The sequence below is a fragment of the Puma concolor genome, chromosome C1 (assembly GCF_028749965.1).
Source record: "Puma concolor isolate L17-30 chromosome C1, mPumCon1.1.hap2, whole genome shotgun sequence".
Lineage (NCBI taxonomy): Eukaryota > Metazoa > Chordata > Mammalia > Carnivora > Felidae > Puma > Puma concolor.
Window position 1 is genome coordinate 126,615,704 of NC_141674.1, and position 20,598 is coordinate 126,636,301.

At 42.2% G+C, this 20,598-nt stretch overlaps 1 protein-coding gene across 6 annotated transcripts in view; it reads left to right on the forward strand.

The window, feature by feature from the left end:
- Positions 1-20,598, forward strand: part of MGAT5 (alpha-1,6-mannosylglycoprotein 6-beta-N-acetylglucosaminyltransferase) — a 336,396-nt gene that overhangs the window by 96,554 nt on the left and 219,244 nt on the right. The gene's annotated exons all lie outside the window — the stretch shown is intronic.

Here is a 20,598-nt window from a genome sequence, read left to right on the forward strand (position 1 = left end):
CTCAAACTGAATGAATAGCACCTTTTGTGTGTTCACATAAGTAGCTTAAGTAATCATGTGTTTGCTTACCAGCCTGCTGGTGTGTGGCTTGAGAGACAACTGTGTGTTGAGTACTTGTTCCACTGCTTTACTCCTTGGCTAAGAATTCCTGCTTCCCATTAAGGGGAATGACTTCCCCTACTAAGACTTTGTGTCTTCATGATCTCCAGTTGAAGGCATGTTACGTGATCTCCAATTAAAGGCATGTCACGTTTAAATTTAATGCTTTTCCTTTTGAATTGCCTAGCGGAAACATGGTCACTAATCTCTGTGGCAGAATAAACCCCATTTGAAGATGGAGGAGGTAGATTTTGGCTCTCTTGATGCAAGATTGTTAAGAGGTTTGCAAATGACCCTACCTTATATTTACTTTCTGGTTACAGTTACGGAACAAAGACTATCTGGGAAACAAGTCTCTTGTTTGTAAATCAGCCTTTCATTTTTTTTTTTTCCTCTTCTTTTTGAAGTAGGATCTCTTTTTCTGTACCCTGACTTAATTTTCCACACCTCTTCCTTTGCTTTAGAGTCCAATAAACTTGGGATCAAATTCTGGAATCACTTACTTGCTGGATATGCTTTGGGAGTACAGTTAGCTAACTCTCTGAACGTCATATGTAAAGTGGGGAGCAAATATTTTAACAATGATAATTAAGAATGAAATGTGATGGTGTATGCAGAGGGTCCAATAGAATTTAAGCAATCATTTATTTGATACTGAGCGCCTAGTATTTAGCAGTTGCTGGAACTATGTGCTAAGCACTACATTGAAATATACTTTGAACGAAAGCAGCAAACACGACCTGCCATCGTTAGATCTTACAGTGCTTTACTGTCCAACTAAACCAGCATGTGAGTCAGGGAGCACAGAGGTGTGAAGTAGCCTGCGTTAGGTTCCGTGGGAGGTTGGAGAACCACGACCCAGTACTCCATTCCTGCCAGGGTCCCCTCATAGGAATGAGTCCAGTCTTAGTGGCTAGTCCCATTTTTCAGGAGACGCCAGAAACCCAGATTTTTATGTGAAATCTCCCTGTTTTTCACTTGTTGGTAACTAATTAAAAAATAAAGAGTCTTCCTGACCTGATTTCTAGTCTAGCATCAGATAACAAGGGTGTATCCTTATGAACAAAAGTATTTTTGATGTTCTGCCCTCTCTGATTCATTGCTTCACCACAAAGCACAGCCCTTATCTCCCTCCCATCTTTTCTTCCATCCTCTCTCCTACCAAAAGGATACGTACCCAGGGTCTGGGTCCCAGGGCATGGTCTCTACTCTCCTTCTTGGGAATCATGGGTTGTAACAGTAAGAGACTTGACTGTGGAATTGTCATAGTCTGTGAATCAAAACAGTTTAAAGGGCGTATAGTGGATTGAGCTCTGGGTGTCGTCTTTTTATGACCTTTTTTTTTTTTTAACAATTTTTTTTTATGTTTATTATTGAGAGTGCGAGAGATAGAGCACAGCAGGGGAGGGGACAGAGAGAGAGAGGGAGACACAGAATCCAAAGCAGGCTCCAGGCTCTGAGCTTGTCAACACAGAGCCCAATGCAGGGCTCAAACTCATGGAACTGTGAGATCATGACCTGAGCCAAAGTTGGACGCTTAACTGACTGAGCCACCCAGGTGCCCCTTTATGACTCTCTTCTAATAGCTGTTTATGCTTGAACCCCAAAATTAAAACCTGAAATGGTGAGTTTTAGAGATGAGCTCATCTTGGCAGGAGCTGCATTCATTCTCCATAGGGTCTTGCATTTATGAGCCCTCAAGTTCTGAGGTACAGCTTTTGCCTTAAACAAATAAAAATGCCACCCCCCCCCCCCCCCCCCCCCCGCCAAAAGTTGGCACCAGCCTCTCTGTTAGTAGGATGTTTTTAATAGGCTGTATTCTGGAAAAGTTCAGCTCTTAACACACGCTTTCTTACCTTTGAATTTCACTGCATGGTTTCTGAGGGTGAACTGGGCAGGGAGGGCTTCTTCAATGAGACAAGGCTCTTGGCTTACTCTGGGATAGCATCTCACATGGCCTCAGAATGTTTGGTGAGCTTATGGGGGGTGGGAACTGCACATGCTTCTGTCAGTGCATGCATTCTGGAATGGCAGCTGCTGGTGCTAACAGGTTGTCTGGTCAGTAGCTCTGGAGATCGCAAGTGGGAAGGAGCCATGTTCCTTTTACCTAGACCAGGGCCCCAGCATAGATTTCCACTCACCTGCTACCCGTTAGAGAGATCAGGCACAGCCTGGTTTAAAGGCTCCAGCAGGGAAGAATTGGATCCAGAGAATACCAGGCTCGTGGCAGTGGTTTCCAAGTGAGAATAACAGCACAAAATTGGAAGGATTTATACAAAGAGAGTAAGCTTTCTGATAAAAGAGGAAAGGTCAGAGATCTCTTGGTCACTGTTTCAGGGCATGGTAATGAGAATAGCACAGAATTAGCATGGGATCAGTCACAACAGTAGCACCTGTCGTTATCATGTATGTGTGTGATTGTGTGTGTGTGTGTGTGTGTGTGTGTGTGTGTGTGTTTAGGAGGGCAGGGACAAAAGAGTCAAGTGGAAGTGAAGAAGGGTGTTCCTTTGAAAGAGACTTGAGAAGGATTCTTAGTATTAGAAGGTAAGCCTGTGACAGACAACAGGGCAAAATAGGCCCCAGCCAGAGGGTAATACACAAGTGACCTTCCCTAGATACATGTCTGTCATTTCCTAACTGTATTTGAGAAATGTGTCATTACTGACTTGTGGCCTCTCAACTTCAAATTTGTTGCTTTGTCTGTTCTGTGAAACTTGATCTGGGCCCTGAAATAGTTTTCCTTTGCAGCTGGCACCACGTTAAGCTTTGCCAGTAGAGGGCACTGGAGAAGCATTGCAGGAGGCAGGAGTTTTAGAGTCTGATTCTGCTCTCTGGAAGGGCTCTTCCAGAGTATGTGTCTTCTCCAGTGCCCTGTTCTAGTGGCCTGTGGCAGCCAAGAGCACATACTGACCAGCAGTTTCCCCTGGAATGCCTTTGGGTGATATTGTAGCACAGTGCCCCCATTGAGACACCTCTTTGTTCCAAAACTGTTCTAAAAGGTTAAACACGTTTCTTTAGTACCCTAAACGACACGTTTCCAGATGGCCAACTGGCACCACAACGGCTTCTGTGTCATATAGCAAGTCCTAGCTGTACCCTTTCTTAAAAAATCAGTATCTCTACCCTGTGGTGGGTACTTCTTCCTTATGTGTTCTGTCTCATGCCTGGAGTAATAGCCAGTCTTCGTCTATGCTTTAGAACTCCTTGTATTACTTGGTGCTAGTCAGCCTCTTGTCAGCCCAGTCCCTGGTTGGAGTTCAGGATCGTTTATGTTAAAATTTTCTTGTTCAACTTTCTTGTTCAGTTGCTGTGTGATTTCCATTGCATGATTGAATGCTGAATGATGTAACACACCTTAAAAAAAAAAAAAAGAAAAGAATTGTCAGGAAAAACTGTGAAAGACTCTGAAATAGGCAAAAAAGATCACTTAGTATCCAGTGCACCTTTCTGGGTTATCTGTGCCTTTCATTTTCTTTGAACTGTGTTTAGTTTGGCAAGTTACAGAAAAGGATGAGTTATAGTAATGGATGCAAGTGATAGTAATGGAAATGATTCTTGTTCAGAGAAATTGAAATTAATTCTGTTCAGTGGAGGGACTGTTGATCCCTCCCAAGAAACCAGTTTTATATGAACAAATTTATTTTAACTTTCCTGATTGCCTACATATGTGTGTGTTATTGGTATTCTCTTTGAATCTGTTGTGATAGCCTTCTGATTCCCTTTTAATTAATGAGCTAAATAAAATCTTTGATAGATGTTCATTTTATATTTGTAAGAGTCATGATTTTATCTTTAAAAAGAATCTTATAACAGTATGATGTGTTAAGAAGCTCATGAGATATGCCCATTTAGATTTTAAAAATACCACAGCAGGGGCGCCTGGGTGGCTCAGTCGGTTAAGTGGCCGACTTCGGCTCAGGTCATGATCTCACGGTCCATGAGTTCGAGCCCCGCGTCAGGCTCTGTGCTGACCGCTCAGAGCCTGGAGCCTATTTCGGATTCTGTGTCTCCCTCTCTCTCTGGCCCTCCCCTGTTCATGCTCTCTCTCTGTCTCAAAAATAAATAAACGTTAAAAAAAAATTAAGGGGCGCCTGGGTGGCGCAGTTGGTTAAGCGTCCGACTTCAGCCAGGTCACGATCTCGCGGTCCGTGAGTTCGAGCCCCGCGTCGGGCTCTGGGCTGATGGCTCAGAGCCTGGAGCCTGTTTCCAATTCTGTGTCTCCCTCTCTCTCTGCCCCTCCCCCGTTCATGCTCTGTCTCTCTCTGTCCCAAAAATAAATAAACGTTGAAAAAAAAATTAAAAAAAAAAAAAATTAAAAAAAAAATACCACAGCAAATGGTGATAAAAATAGCTAGAAAATAGATTTAAATGCATTTTTAATTCTTTATAACTGGACACAAATGAATAAATAACATCATTTTATTTATAAAGAGAAATATTACAATCAGTTTTGAAGATGGAAGGTAAGACTCATAACATACCCACAGAATGGGAGAAAATATTTGTAAATTACATACCTACTAAGGAACTTATATTAAGAATATATTAAAAACTCTTAAAACTCGGTAATAAAAAAACAAGTAACCGAATTAAAAATTGGGCAAATAATAGATAAAACCCCTAAAGAAACACAAATAGTCAATTAGTGCATGAAAAGGCGCTCACCATCATGAGTCATCAGGGGTGTGCAAATCAAAACCAGAGAGATACCACTATATACCCACTAGGTTGACTGTGGTCACAAAGAGATAAATGTTGTTGAGGGTGTGCAGAAATGAGAACCTTCATACACTGCTGGTGGGAATGCAGAATGTTGGAGCCTGTTTAGAAAACGTTTTCATAGTTCTTTAAAAGGTTAAACGTGGAGTTACCATATGACCTATACTAGGTCATATGGTATAAAAACAAGAGAAATGAAAATATGTCCATACAAAAACTTGGACGTGAATGTTTATATAGCATATTTAGTCATAAGAGCCATCAATTGATGAATAAACAAAATGTGATCTATCTGTACAGTGGACTGTTATTTGGTTATAAACAGAATGAAGTATCCATCCATGCTAGAAGAAGGATGCACCTTAAAAACATTATGCTAAGTGAGAGGAGCCAGTCACAAAAGACCACATATTCTATGGTTCCATTCATATGAAACGTCCACAGGAGGCACTTTTAGAGACAGGAAGTAGGCTAGTGATTGCCTATGGCTTGGGGTAAGGATGGAGGTGATAACTAAAGGGTATAGGGTGTCTTCTGGGGTGGTGGGTGTCTTCTGTGAATATACTAAAACCTGGTGAATTGTATCCTTTGACTTGGTGAGTTGTATGGTATGTGAATTGTATCTCAATAAAGTGATAGAATTACCAAAGAAAGACAAATAAACATCAAATAGGCCACATACCTCAGTGGTGGGGGTGGGTAAATGCTGCTTGTGCATGAATGTACAGATATATTGTCCACATGTCAGAAGATCACCATAGATTTTCTTTTTAAGATGTCCTCTCATAAGGAGCTTTTCTTTTGTTTTTTTAATATTTTAAAGTTTATTTTTTTTTTGAGCAAGTAGAGGAGAGGGACAGAGCGGGGGACAGAGAGACAGAGACAGAGAAAATCTTAAGCAGGATCCATAGTCCGTGCAGAACCCCATGCAGGGCTCGATCTATGATCATGACCTGAGCAGAAATCAAGAGTCAGACGCACAACTGATTGAGCCACCCAGGTGCCCTGGAACTTTTCTTTTTAACTGGGGACACCATACTTTCAGGGGAGATTACTGCACAGTGAAATGAACAGTTGCATGATTTCTTGATGGGTGGACTTCCCACCCCCTTCAGCCTCCATGGAGAGCACTTTGGAGAATTGATGGTTTGTCTGAACTGTTACTTTTCCTCTTTTTCTATCACTACTTAGTTGTTTGTTTTATTTTATATCCTCTTCTCTCAGGATCTTGTGATAGTGATTGCTGAAGGAATCTAATTTAAAATTATCTAAGTTACAAGTGATAGGTAAAAATGACATCTAGAATTTGGATCTACAAAATATTCAAAGAAAACCAATGGGCTAGAACAATGGACCACAGTAACCATATGAAATGTATTGGGAATAAATAGGAAGTTTTGCACCTACATTGGAATAATCAATTATACCAATCTGGATTGGAGAAACCTGGCTTAACGACAATTCCAATGATAAATAAAGCCATGTTGATTTTTAACTGGGGTATGGCGAGGAGGAAGGTTGAATAAGAGCCAAAGTTTGCTGTGGCTTTCAGAAAAGTTAACTCCGCTTTGTTCAACCACTTACTAACTGAATGGCCTAGGGCAGGCTACTTAACCTTACTGTATTTCCATCTCCTCATCCGTCAGATGGGGTAAGAGTATTACCCTTAAAAGATTATTGAGACTTTAAGCCAGGTTAATATTTTGAAGCCTTAAGGTTGTACACGACATGTAGTAGGCGCTATATGATGATGATGGAAATGATAGAAAAGTTACAGAAGTAAGGGATCCAGATTAAGGGATGTGACAGTGCCAGTACCAGTGCTTGGCAAGACTCAGGCCCCACTGGGAACACTGGGATCTGGTTAATGGGATCATTGATTTAAAGAGCGTATGGGTGGAGGGTGGCCCTCGTGGGGGAGGGGCTGGGAGATGTGAATGCAGTTTAAGCAAATAATTACTATCTTTTGTAGGAAAGAACTTTTGTGTTAGAGGACATGGGCACAAAAACCTCACACATCACATATGTGATGTGGAGTACACTAGGGCCTACCAGAATGGCAGTCTGGGTTAGCACAGAGGGTAGGGGCTGTGCCCTGTAGTAGTGTCTCAGCCTTGGGTTTCTCATCCATGAAGTGGATATTATATTGGCTGTGAGGATTAATTCAGATATACATGAAGCACCTAGGTGGTACATAGCAAGTGCTCAAGAAATAGTACCTCCTTTTTTTTTTTTTTTTTTTAATGTTTGTTTATTTTTGTGAGAGTGCAGGTTGGGGAGGAGCAGAGAGAGGGAGATAGAGGATCTGAAGCCAGCTCTCTGCTGACAGTAGAGAGCTCAATGCAGGGCTTGAACTCACGAACTGCAAGATCATTGACCTGACCCGAAGTCTGATGCTCAACCTACTGAGCCACCCAGGTGCCCCAAGAAATAGTACTTTATATACAGCGTCCCCAGTAAAATAATCAGAGAAATAAGACAAATACAGAAACAGCCGTGGCACAGACATTTAATGAAGGTCAGGAGAGTGATACAGAGTGCTCTGGGATTTGGAGAAGGGACACATTGTGTCTGTTGAGGACTTGAGGTGGCAGTGCTTCATTTGAAAATGGCCTCTCTGTCGATGAAGGTAAGGGGGGTAGAAGATGAAGAACGTGGTGAAGAGGCTAATTTCTGATAATCAGTGACATTGTAGAAAGGATCCTTTTAGAGAAGGTAATAGGGGCTGGCTATTTCTCAGCCCCCTTCTACCTTTAGGAATGTTTCTTTATTGAAGGGGTTCCTGGAGTTTTGATTCTCTTCTCAAAGAAATGCATTTCTAAGTGAAACTTGAGCTGTGGCGCTCTGCCTGGGAAGTGTTTGTGCAGGACCCTCTTCCCATCCTCCATAACTGGACTCCTACCAGAAAGAAAAATGTGAAAACATTGGTTGTAAGCAGTTCAGTTTCGAAGGTGGGGGGGGGGGGGGGAGTCTTTTTTACCTCTGATTCCCCGTGGCATTTAGTTCCTTTTATAGGAATACTAGAATCCAAGAACCTCTAGATCCTGTGGGGCATCTCATTTGGGTAGTTGGATAGCCCTTTTCTAACCGGAGGTCTGTGGGGTCATGTGACTGCATATGTGGTTGGATGGGAGAATGAACTGACCACGGCTGCTGTGGCAGAGCAGTGATCGCCCTTGGCACCTGCTGTGCCAAGTTGTGCATCTCCTGGTACTTTATGCCCAGTCAGCTGAGGGAGGGGGAATTTTTACACTCAGGAAGAAGACTGTTCTGTCAGCAATATATCATAGAGTGCTGTAGAACCTTCAGGCAGGTTTCTTAATCCTCCCTCACAGACTGGCTCCTCCCATTTCCTGTCTTGGTGAATGACACACTACTTTTTCTCAGCTGACCAAGCTCTAAGTCTAGTGGTCATCCAAGCTTCCTTCTCCCCCATTCCCTCCACTGGTCACTGCCCATTGTTCTGCTGATTTGACCTCTTAAATGTTTCTGGCTCCTGGTTTCTACCTATTATGCCCACCACTACTCTGTCGAGGTCTTTATTTGACTCATTTGTCACCCAGAGTTGCACGAACTGCCTGCCTGGGCTTCTGGGCTCCAGCCGTGTTTCTTCTTCAAATTCCCTACACAGTAGCCAAGATCAGATATGGAGTTCTCTCCATTCTTAAAAGTCTCCAGTGACTTACGTTGTTGGGGTAGTGGTTCTCACTGAACAGGGGAGGTTTTTCAGAATCCTCTGTAGACCCTTTTCAAAGTATTTAGGGATAGGTCCCATGCTGGACCCATAAGTAGAAGGGGAGCACAGGGAAAGGGGTTTGGGCTTCTGTGTCATGAAAAATCTTCCCAAATAGGTAAATAGGCAATAATTAATGCTTTAAAAAATAAAAGCTATATTTATAAATAATTATTTCATGAGAACTTGTGAGAAGAGTGTCCCATGAACCTAGTTTTTCCCCGATGGTGTCATCTGATATGCTCTAATACAATGTTAAAACCAGGAAGTTGACGTGGAGATCTTGCTGTTAAGTAGACTACAGACCTCAGTAATGCATTTTAACGCCTATTTCTCTTGCCAGGTTGGAATGTAGCACTTCCTGTTTCATGAACTATTGGATTATTTCTTGACTTCATTGGCAAACACTTTAGGAATAGCATGGACAAACTTGATATTGGGAGTGGTGGTAGTGTGTGTAAGATTTTGACAGCTACTACTTGTTTATCCTTATAAAGTGGATTATATCCCACAGAGCTTGCCAAGAATAAATTTGAGCAGCGTAATTCTATCTGGTGACCTAAGGTCATAACTTTCTTACGTGAAAAGTCGAACTGCCACAACAGGTTTTGTGCTAGAAGAATAGTACAGACATTTATTCTTCTTGAATCTAAGATGCAGTTCTCTTAAAATTATGTCAGTGTGAGTTGTTTCCCAGGCATGTGTAAATCTTGTTTTGTTTTATCTTGTTTAGATTGTAAAACATAAAGGCACAGAGCTTATTTTATTGTTCTTTTTTTGGTCTTGTTTTGGTCATAATTCTAAAATACAGCATCCGCCAATGTATGGCTCCATACAGTGAATCATAAAGAGTAGTTTTGCTGCGAGAGATGGAATATTACTATGGGTTATAATGAATTCAGTGGAATGCATCTCAGACTTGTAGGTGCTAACCTAGGAGATGGTTTGAAGTAGCCATCTTTATTAATACTGGGAATTCGTTTTGGTGACTGAGTTCGGCTTGGCTTCCTTATCAAAACTGATGGACCAGATAGAAGCATCCTTTGTATCAGTTGTGGTGACATTTTGCTGACACTTGCCTGCATTTTTTGTGTTTCACACAGATGTGCTTGCATCTTCTGAGAAAGGGAAGTAAAGAGCAATAGGAAAACCACTATCTGCTTCAGAATAAAACTGGGTCAGAGAAAGCAGATAGTAGGTTTTTAAATGAATTCTCCCATCTGAATCTCAGAAGCCTTTGGGGCTCCTTACAGGAGTCCTGAGACTTCTTCAGGAATACCCATCTGTTATCAAGGGCTAAGCAATGGACTAGACCCTTTGCAAAGTAGACAGGATCTCCATTTCTATAACTTTCCAAAGGAGAACAGGGCCAATTCATGCCAGTGCTGAGATTTGAATCTAGATCGAATTCTCAAATCTTTGTACCACTTCCGATTTCTTCCCTGTCCAAGCAAGATACTCTGCATTCAGTTCTGACCCTCTTGAGTAATTCTAACACGGGCTTCTGAGAGGAACACAAAGGCAAACTTCTTTCATGGGTGAGAAGCTGCCTTCTGAGGTATATCTCTGAATGGAGAATTGGGAACACACTAGGTGCCATTTCCCTTGTTGGTGGGTAATGACCTCATTAGAGGAGAAGGAGACTTCATGGCCCAAGGAGACAAAGAGGCATCCAGCTTAGTTACTCATTTGATTCATTTCTCTGTTTCTCCTACTTCGTGTTAGTGAAGTAGGAGAATGCCTATATTTTCCAAGCACAACACCAGCAGGCATCTTTATTGACCAAGGGACTTCAAGGACTTTTCCCACCGTATATGGAGTCCATTTGCAGAAGGACATGAATCTCTTCATTCAAGGAGTATGAATCTTAACAGGGAGCAAACTGTGAAACCAACATGTATGTTCATATAAAGAATTATCAGATTATAGGGGATGGGCGGGCATGCACAAGGGACAGCAGTGTGGTTCTGTCTTTCATCTAGGGTGACCGACCATCTTACCCTGCCTGTGATGGGAGGGTTTCCCCTGGGGGGCATTTCCAGTGCCAACACTGGACAGGATTGGTCATCCTTAACTTCAGTCTTTGGTGGTCCTGGGCCTGTCACTTAGACTTTCTGAATACTGGGGCCTGCATCTCTCTTTTTCTCTAGATGACTTAGAATCAGTCATCTTTCCAGTTTCTTAGGATTGGCAGTTAGATGTGACTTATTCACAAAGTTGCACTGGGTAGAGCATGTGGACTAAAAGCTAGTGCTCTGTAGCCACTGACAGTGATGATCAGAAATCGTTTTAAGAACAGTACTGTCTGCTGTTGAGAATGTTAAGAATGGTTAGACAAATAGGATAAAGTAACACACTTGTTATGATGTGGACTGAGCAGATGAGCAAAATTGTAAAACTCCCTTAAACTTTGGCCCACCTAGAATTCAAAGAAAAAAAATGAAAACAAACAAAAAAACTAAATTAGTGCTACCATTTATAAACAGATCTGACCCAAAACGCTGGGTTTCTGGATTCTCTGGAAAGTGTGGACAATCTGGTCACCCCAGACTATGTTCCCTTAAGTTATCCAGGGGCTGGAGCTGAGAGGTGGTTCCCTTTATAGATGGGGCATGTGGTCTCTGGCTCATCCCAGGCCCCCCTCCTTCACCCCCCCCTTTAGACGCATTCCTCCTCTTTTCTCCTTGCTTAATTATCCATCTGGTAAGATGTATACTTTAAGTCAGTAATCCTCACCTCTAGCTGCACCTTAGAGTTTTGGGGTGCTTAACATTTATAATGGTTTCCTGACCTTCTCAGACCAATCGAATTGTAATCTGGAGGAGGGGGCTGGGCTGATAGGTACATTTTAAAAGTCTGTCCTGGTGATTTTGATGCCCAATAAGGATTGAGAAAGTGCCTTAGCTTGATCCAGTGCCTTAGCTTGACCCTGGGGTGTGGTTTTTGATGGGGAGAATGCTCTTGGAGGAAATGAGGAAGCAGTTTACCTGATCCCATTGATTTGGGGGCAGTCACAGTGTCAGTTAAATGTTAACTCACTGGGGAAAAAACTAGGAACTTTTAAAAAGTAAATATCCCAATAGTGTATTCACAGCATGTTTTGCTAAGGTATTAATAAATTCCCCCCAGCTGCTGCTGTACTGCTGTAGGCATTTAAATCATTATAGTAATGACCACGGTTTTTTGCATGGAGTGATTATAAAAGTATTTTTAATGGGCTTGTAAATCTAGTGGTTATGAGAGGCAAGTGACATGAATTTAGTGTATTTGAAACAAGGGATAAAATGGAGGGGGCACAGTTAAAATGAACTTTGGTGGTTTTCTGTTTGCATAATGGCTTCATTTGTCTATAATTCTCTCACTGTAGATCAATTTCTACAATCTGTTGCCCCCCGCCTCCTTCCACAATCATATTCTGGTCATCCTGAATTATTAAAATAGCTAGCATATAAAATTTTGTTCTTCTCATTTGATACTTAAAATGGTAGGGACTTAGCACCTATTTCTGCTGCTTGATTTTAAGGACAGACAAAACGAAGTCTTCGAAATGTTAAGTGGCTGGTTCAAAGCTTTGCCCCTTGTCCTGGAACTCTTTGCCTCATGGCTCCCTCCCTTTAGTCCAGGGTGGTTCCCCCCAGGTCTGTTACCTGCAGAGAATCCAGCTATCTCCAGTGCTGTGTACCTTTCCCTAAGCTTGTCACTTGCACTCAGTGACTTTAAGAACTTTGTTTTATTCACCTTTTATCTCCTGGTGTCTAACCTGGGGCCTGGCAGTAGCTGGAGTTCTGGAAATGATGGATAATGAAGAAAGAAACTCAGTTCAGTTCATGGGTCTCCATGAAACCCCCTGGGGCTTCTCTCCAGTCCCTGAATCTTTGAGACCCACTGGTAGTGAGCCCTGGCTAGAGGTCCCAGTTGGCAGCGTTCTGTGCTGCCCTGTGTGTGTTGGGGGAAGTGGGAGTTTTCTCCAAGGGCAGGGACTATCTCTTGAACCTTCAGTGTTTTCTCCATGATCTGTAGGACTCTGAAGAGCACACATCGAGCCCTTTCATAAATGTTTGTCTGATGGGGTCTCAGTTCTCTAGTTGGCCTCTCATTGCCCTTTTGTCCAGTGTTCTGGAAAATACTCTAAAATGCCACTCTGATGTCACTTTGATGAAATTGCAAAAGAAAAATAGATTGATTTCTCTTTCTAAACTGGTGACATGTGTTAGTAATCTCTCATTTTCCCCAGGATAACTTCTGCAGTTGACGGGATGTGCCCTCTTGCTCTGTACCTGGCTGGCTAGTCCTAGGAGCATACCTGCTTTTGCTCACTGCTTAAATTTTACTTGTTCCTCCTCATCTCTTTAAAATTAAGTTCCCGCCATGAGGTTCCATACTCAATTTGTTCTGGGTTCTTCTCTCTGTCATGGGAGCCAAGACACCTTGTAGCAGAGATGCTTCCCTGACTGGGCTGGGGGTTAAGGGGAAATGAGGGGGTGTTTGTGGGATCACTTGGGAAGTTGTTTTCATTTAAAATCCCCAGAGAGAAGCCCAACCCAGAATGAGAAAAACTGAATTTGGAGAGGAGGATAAGCGAGGCCTCTGCTCAGAGCTGTATTTTTTTTTTAAAAAATTCCAGGTTTTGAAAAAAATTCCAGGTGATTGTTACATACCTTTCCGGTTCCTCATTTGAAAATATTTGGCATACAGGGTTTCCTTGAAGAAGCGGGGGCAAAAGCCCAATCCTCAGTGGAAAGCAGGTCATGTTGATGAGGTGTTTATTGTTACATGTCCAGTCACGTGATTTAATCCCTTTGGTTTTTTTTCAAGGTTGCTCCATGTATTTATTTCAAAAATTTGGATACCTTCTGGACATCAGGCTATCTGGCTAATGCATCCTAGAGCACTGGTCAAGAGGCTGGACAGCTAGAGTCTCTAACAGCTCTACCACTTGGTAGCTGGCTGACCCTGAATAAACTGAGTAGTCTGTGCCTCAGTTTCCCCCACTGTGAATGGGGGCTGTTGTACCACCTACCTCATAAGCTGAAAGGATATATAAAGGTGATAACTGCCAGCTTTTACAACAGTGATGATTAGGACAGCCCCACCTTCATGGAGCAGATCGTTTGGTCACAGTCAGGGTTCAGAAGAGAAGCCGCATGGTCAGCATATGTGACATACAGGGGGCTTTTGACCCCATCAATGCTTTTCCTGTCTTATCATACAGTCTTCTCTCCTTTCGCACCCTGTCCCCCTCAGTGCCTTATTTATCTATAGATGAAGAGCTCACTTATATGAATTTTTCTAGAAATCTTCCAGAACTCTGTATTTACATCCTGTTAATGAGTGATGTGGTGTCATTATTATGAAAATTGGCTTTGGTTGGAACCTACTTAGAGTGGTGCTCCCAGGCACTCCTGAGATCTCTCTTGCCCTTATGCTAACTGGCTCTCAATGACTGTCCTTTCCTGCAGCTACCTTTTGTGCTGTAGTCTTCATTAGGGAACCCTCCATACTTTGAAGATTCCATATCTGTTACTACAGGAGTAGAACCAGAGGTTAGCAGTAGAAACTAAATGACCAGACTTGTTATGTCAGGGTCCTTGGTTTTATACAAACAACTTAGTAAATAGTCTAAGATTTCTTGAGGAGAGACTATTCTTTGTGATCTATCTTCTTCCTTTTTCCACTTTGAAGGGCTCTGTGATTACATGGAACCCCCCCTAGGGTAATCCAGGATAAACCTGTGTTATGGTCAGCTGCTTAGCAACCTCAGTTCCATCTACACCCTTAATTTCCCTCTGCCATGTAACATAACAGGTTCTGGGGATGCGGGTGTGTACATTATTCTACCTACCACAGCTGTCTTGCTCTTCCTTGTTTAATTATGTGGTATCATGATATGTTCCAAAAAGGACAAACAAATAATACAGGAAGAGAAAAATACATTTAAAATTTAGTCAGAAAAAAAAAAATGAGGCCAGGAGAAAAGAAGGATGGGAAAATAAGAGTCAGGAATAAGGTTTAAATCCAAAATAGACACCAGTTTACCTTCTGGAAGGGGACTTTGATTTTGGCTCTGAGCTTTCCCTAGAGGCTCTCATGAAGAGGGAAGCAATGCCAGTTAGAGTGTACTGTGTGATGGAATAAAATCTGACCAGTTGTTCAGATGCCTGGATGGATATTCTTCCCATCAAGATGAAAGAGAACTTCCTTCTCTAGGTCCTCCTGGGTGCATGCAGTATAATCAGCAAAGCCTTTGCCAAGTTAAAAAAAGTTTTTAATGTTTATTTTTGAGAAAGAGAGTGTGAGTGGGAGAGGGGCAGAGAGAGAGGGAGACACAGAATCAGAACTGCTGAGCTGTCAGCACAGAGCCCGATGCAAGGCTCGAACCTATGAACCGTGAAATCATGACCTGAGCCAAAGTTGGACGTTTATCCAACTGAGCCACCCAGCCGCTCCAGCCTTTGCCAGGTTTATAGTGAAAACCTAGTGATTGGTTTTACCCCTCCCTGCTTTTAACTGCTTTCTATTTTAGGTCAAATATGCATTGCTTTGAAGACTTCTTCTTTCGAGATCTGTGGTCAGCACCAGGGCAAATCCAGGAAGATTAGAAATCTCCAAAGCCAGTGGTTCCCATCTGGTAGTTCTCAGGCCCTGGGGATTCTTGAGGGTACCTTGCCTGAGCTTTCATTCCAAATGACAGTGATGTCTGTCTGTTGTACCTTTTGTTTGTTTGTTTGTTTTGAAGGCCATTAAATAAAACGTGTTTTTACATACACAATCTTGATCCCTTTTTAAGATGGGAGAGTTGGAAGACCCACCAGCATTTACCGAGAGCTGAGATCATGGTTAGTAGCTTTCAGAGGAGTATTCTGCACTAGGAGGCTGGGAGGTGTTTGAAATGATATGTTATAATAAAAAAAAAAATGTTTATTTATATCCCTAATGGACTGTTGGTTAAAGGCAGGATGCATTAGGAACCCTCAGGTCAAAGTATGAATTATTGAGCATTGAGCTGATAATTCTGCCGATTTTCCTCCGGATTATCTTCCCTCTCGCCAAACGTTGCATTCATCTGATCAGAATTCTTTTTTGGCATATCTTACAGTATTTCTTAAAAATCAATATTTAGAAAGAGAAAATATTATGACTGTGATAGTCATTTCATCTTTTAATTTATTAGGATTAAAGATTCATACACCTGCAATGTGTTATTTTGGAGAAATGCTTTCATATTTCTACTGGAAACCACCTGTCTTACCCTGATATTTAGAAACCAAACAGAAAAAATATATAAAAATAAGCTTCTGGGGGTTTGAAGATGCCAGTTAATCACACCCTCCCTTCTGGGTTCTGAACCAGAGGAAATAGAAGAAGCCAGACAAAGATGAAAGTACAGTGCCAGGTACATTAGAGTAAAGCTGAGTTGGAAGATACGTCTAGGTTGCAAAACTTTCTGATCTGCCCGAGATGGAATCCACACTTGTGCCCAGGTGATGGCCTGGTAGCCAAGGGTGGGCTCTGCTGGGTGGGGAAGCCCTGTCCTTTTGACCCTTGGAGGCCAGAAGAGAGTGAGAGTGCCCCTCCCCCCCAACAGGGCAGGAAACCCAGCAGCACCCCCTGCCACTCCAGCTTAGATGCTGTCCTTCCTCCCCTCCCCAGGGGCCTATGAATGTGCTGATGTAGGAGCAGGAATAGTCCCCTTTGTGGTTTCTTCTGCAAAATGGAGTGCACATTCTGCAGGAAGACATGTCCAGAGGAAGTGAAGAGTCCTTCCTTTATAAACCATTTGGTTTGTTTTTAAACTCAGATGTAAGAAATCCAAACATCGGGCAGTCTTGTTTTGATGCTTGTCTTGTTTTGATGCTGGGGCTATTAATTAGATTGCTATCTAGTTTTGAATATACATTGGTTCCCACACCAAATGCATACTAATAAGATACACTTTTGGGGCTCCTGGGTGGCTCAGTCTGTTAAGTGTCTGACTTTGGCTCAGGTCATGATCTCACGGTTCATGAGTTTGAGCCCCATGTCTGACTTTGTGCTGACAGCTCAGAGCCTGGAGCCTGCTTCGGATTCTGTGTCTCCCTCTCACTCTGTCCCTTCCCCACTGTCACTCTGACTCTGTCTCTCTCTCAAAAATAAACATTAAAAAAAAAAAAAAAGACATAATTCTGGGGGTGCCTGGGTGGCTCAGTCAGTTAAGCATCTGACTTCAGCTCAGGTCATTATCTCATGGCTCATGAGTTCAAGCCCTGCATCGGGCTCCGTACTGACACACCCGAGCCTGGAGCCTGGAGCCTGTGTCAGATTCTGTGTCTCCCCCTCTCTCTGCCCCTCCCCTGCTTGCACTCCATCTCTCAAAAATAAGCATTTTTAAAAAATTTAAAAAAAAGATATACTCCTGGAATTGATTTTATAGACAAATCATACTTTTTTCTTACAGAATTAAGTGCTCTGTGTTACAGACTAAATGGGCAAAAGGTGATTTGTCATTAATCATTTTGAACATTAACAAAGATGGTATCAAGATGACTGAACTTCATAAACCTCACTGTCTTGTTTTAAAAATGAAATGTGATTTTATTTTAATGTTCCATCTTGGCCATATATATGTAAAAATTAAGACATGACTAAAAAGTTCTAAGGGGTGTGTGTGTATGTGTGTGAGGCGGGGGGAGGGAGAGAGAATGTTAAAGGAGATCATTGTCACAAAAAGTTGAGCTAAGTCGATCTGGAACAGTGGATGGATTGTGTATCCCTTAAGTCATCCTTCAGATACAGTTTCTTTCAACAAAGCTTTGCAAGGCTTTCAGTGGTTCTAAAGTCATTTATGTGCCCTGGAAAATATCAGATATAGAGGCATTTCCAGAAACTCAATATTGATTGAGATCGTCTGTGCCAAATTAAGGCAGCTTATGAATATGGTTACCTTATTTGAAGGCTATTCACTTTGAATTCAGTTGGGAAAGTACTAGTGACTGTTAAGTGGGTGTTCTAAAGTGAGCCCATCAGCAATTATAAAACAACAACTCAGCCCCAGTGATGTTGAGCTTTGAGCAGAGCAAGGTATATGTTGAGAGGCTACCTGGGGTGACTCTCTGTATGGAATTATTTGCTGTAACAGAGTTAAAAGTTGGAAGACATGTATATAAGCTGTATTTGATTTTAGCATAGTGGGTCAACACCCCACGGTCAGAAAGCATGACCAATTGTCTTACATGTCCTTGTAGTTCACAGTGATAAAACCATGCCCTCTGTATTTGTAAGTCTCATTTCAGCTGGATGTTTTTTACAGTAATAAGAGTGTAAGACAGCTAGTCTTAGTGACATGACTCCAGCTTATTCAAAAGTAATATCAAATCACTGAGTTCTGTGTACATTACAAAAAAGGGAAATTGCACCATATTCATCATCCCCTCCTGAAAACTAGTGTCTGATTTGCCCCCATTCGTACTATACCAGATGAGAGAGCAATGCATGTCAGACTTTAATGTGCATCTTGTTGTAAATACCATTTCTGATTCATTCAGTCTGAAGTTGGGTCTCAGATTTTGCATTTCTTTTTTTCTTTTTCTTTTGAGAGAGAATGCAAGAGCCAGGGGAGGAGGGCAGAGGGAGAGAGAAAGAGAATCTTAAGTGACCCTAGGGTCGTGACATGAGCCAAAATCAGGAGTCTGATGCTCAACCAACTGAGCCATCCAGGTGCCCCAGATTTTGCATTTCTAACTATAGTCCTCTCAATGCTGCTGGTCCACAGACCAGATTTTGAGTAGTAAGGTTAATAGAAGTGCTGGTAACTACAAACATTGGTAGACATTGAGGGTGTTAGAATAACCTCAAATAACTTCTCATCTTGGGAGCCAGATGCCAAGGAGAGGTTGATAAAAGCCCTAACAGTCCAGTTTTATTCTCAGTAAGTCCTTCCACAGTCTGGTGGTGATGTAACAGGGCTCTGTAGTGGACTATCTCTTCCTGAAAGGCTGCCTCCTTGGACAGGGTTCCTTGTTCATTGGCCTGGTAAGAGCAGCTTGCAGTTCTTTAAGGAGAAAATCAGTGTACCTTGCAGAGGATTGTATAGTAAGCCAGTGGATCTACATTTGGGAGCAGAGAGTTTATCACAAGATAAACTCTTTTGAAATGTTCAGATAAGGTCACATTTTGGGTCCCACTGGATAGGAACCACAGAGTTGATAAAAGGAGCATCTTTCCAAGGATGTCATAGTTCTCATGTCTGGCCTGGTATTAACATCATTAAAGAAGCTTTAAAATAAGAATATCCCTGCTTGGGCCACACCTCAGACAAAGTAAATCAGAATCTTTTGGTGTGAGACCTGGACATCTATGTTTTTTAAAAAAAGAGCCCAGGTGATTACAGATGGCATCAAAGTTGAGAGAGTCCCAGGTTTAGGCAGTCTGTAACTTGGAGAGCAGGAAACTCTACTGAGATGCTTCATTCTAGCTTGAGTTAATTTATCATTTTGTATAATCTGAGGGTTTATAACCAGGTCACAGTCAGGTTGACCCAAGATACTTAGTTTTTTAGGAGAGTTAACTTAAATTTAATAATTGGGGGACAAGTCAGCTTATCAATTAGCACCTGATGATTGAATTTTTCCCTAAGAGAATCCAGTTTTGGGGGCACCTGGGTGGCTCAGTTGGTGAAGCATCTGACTTTTGATTTTGGTTCAGGTCATGATCTCACGGTTCATGAGTTTGAGCCTTGAGTGGGGCTCTAAGCTGACAGCACGGAGCCTGCTTGGGATATTCTCATTCATTCTCTCTCTCTCTCTCTCTCTCTCTCTCCCCCTCTCCTGCTCTCTCTCTCTGCCTCTCCCTCACTCTCTCTCTCTCTCTCTCTCTCAAAATGAATAAATGAACTTAAAAAAAACTCCAGTCCTGAAGCATTTATAACTTGGATCGGCCAAAGCTTAGGGGTCTGCGCTCCATGTGGATTTACTGTAGCCCCATTTTAGAAGTGATGAGAAGTTCATTATAAGTTTTAAATTGGATAAGACTCTGGCCACGTCACATTGTGTGTGTTTGCACATATGCATCTGTTTGCACCTTCTCGCTTACCAGCTAGTTTAAAAAACAAACAATTTAACTTGGTTGTTTTTTATCAAATCAAGTGCTTGGAAGGCCATCCCATTTCTGCAGACAGTGCAGCTGAAACACTCATGGGATAGGCCAGCACCCAGCCTATGTCCACCAGCTGGAGAAGGAGGGGTCTTACGGGTGGGGTGATTGGTTTCTAGGGTTCAGGGAGCACTTAAAGAATAATGAGCTGCTATCTCGAAGGCATTGCCCCCTTTTTGGAAATGATTTTGATGGTATTTTTGACTTTTTAAAATTAGTGATGCCATTTGGGGCCTGTTGTTTTCACGGGTGCTTTCTAGATACAGGAAGTTGCCAGAGTCTGATCCTCAGAGAAAAAAGTGTATTGTATACTTACCATAAAATTATTTTGTAGCTTTTCTGTCCTTTGGCTTTCAGTGAAAGTGAATCTTTTGAGCATTTTAACATTGAGGAGACCTATCTAACAAATTTACACACTGTGATCTTTTCACAGACCATTCCTTTCTTTCTCCTTAGTCATCAACCTGTGATAATGTGAGTTCCTGGTTTCTTGGGCTAGAAGCCAGGTGACAGTCCTGCTGGATTTTTAAAAACTGATGCAGCTCGTTTTTGCCTTCTCCAAGACTTCTTCCCTGTGTCTGTTGATTTATAGATTAGGGTCTTTGTGGGGTAGAGCCCCAGTGCCATATACTAATTAGTAAACGGTGGCACAGCCAGCCTTGGAATGAGCTTCTCATCTGGCACCAAGATAGTTTTGGCAGTAAAGGATGTGAAAGAGAGACTCCTCTGTCTGTCAGGCAGCTAGGGGCAACATCAGAAATCAGCCCTCCTCCCTATGGCCTTCAACCTTAGCACAGGGTCTGTGCCTGCTCATCTTCAGGGCTGGTGATTGATTCCTGAATTTACCTTGGTTTGCTTCTCCTCACCTTGCAACCTCGTCCTTGGGGCTGACCTTTTTGGAGTCTCTTCCTGCTGAGTGG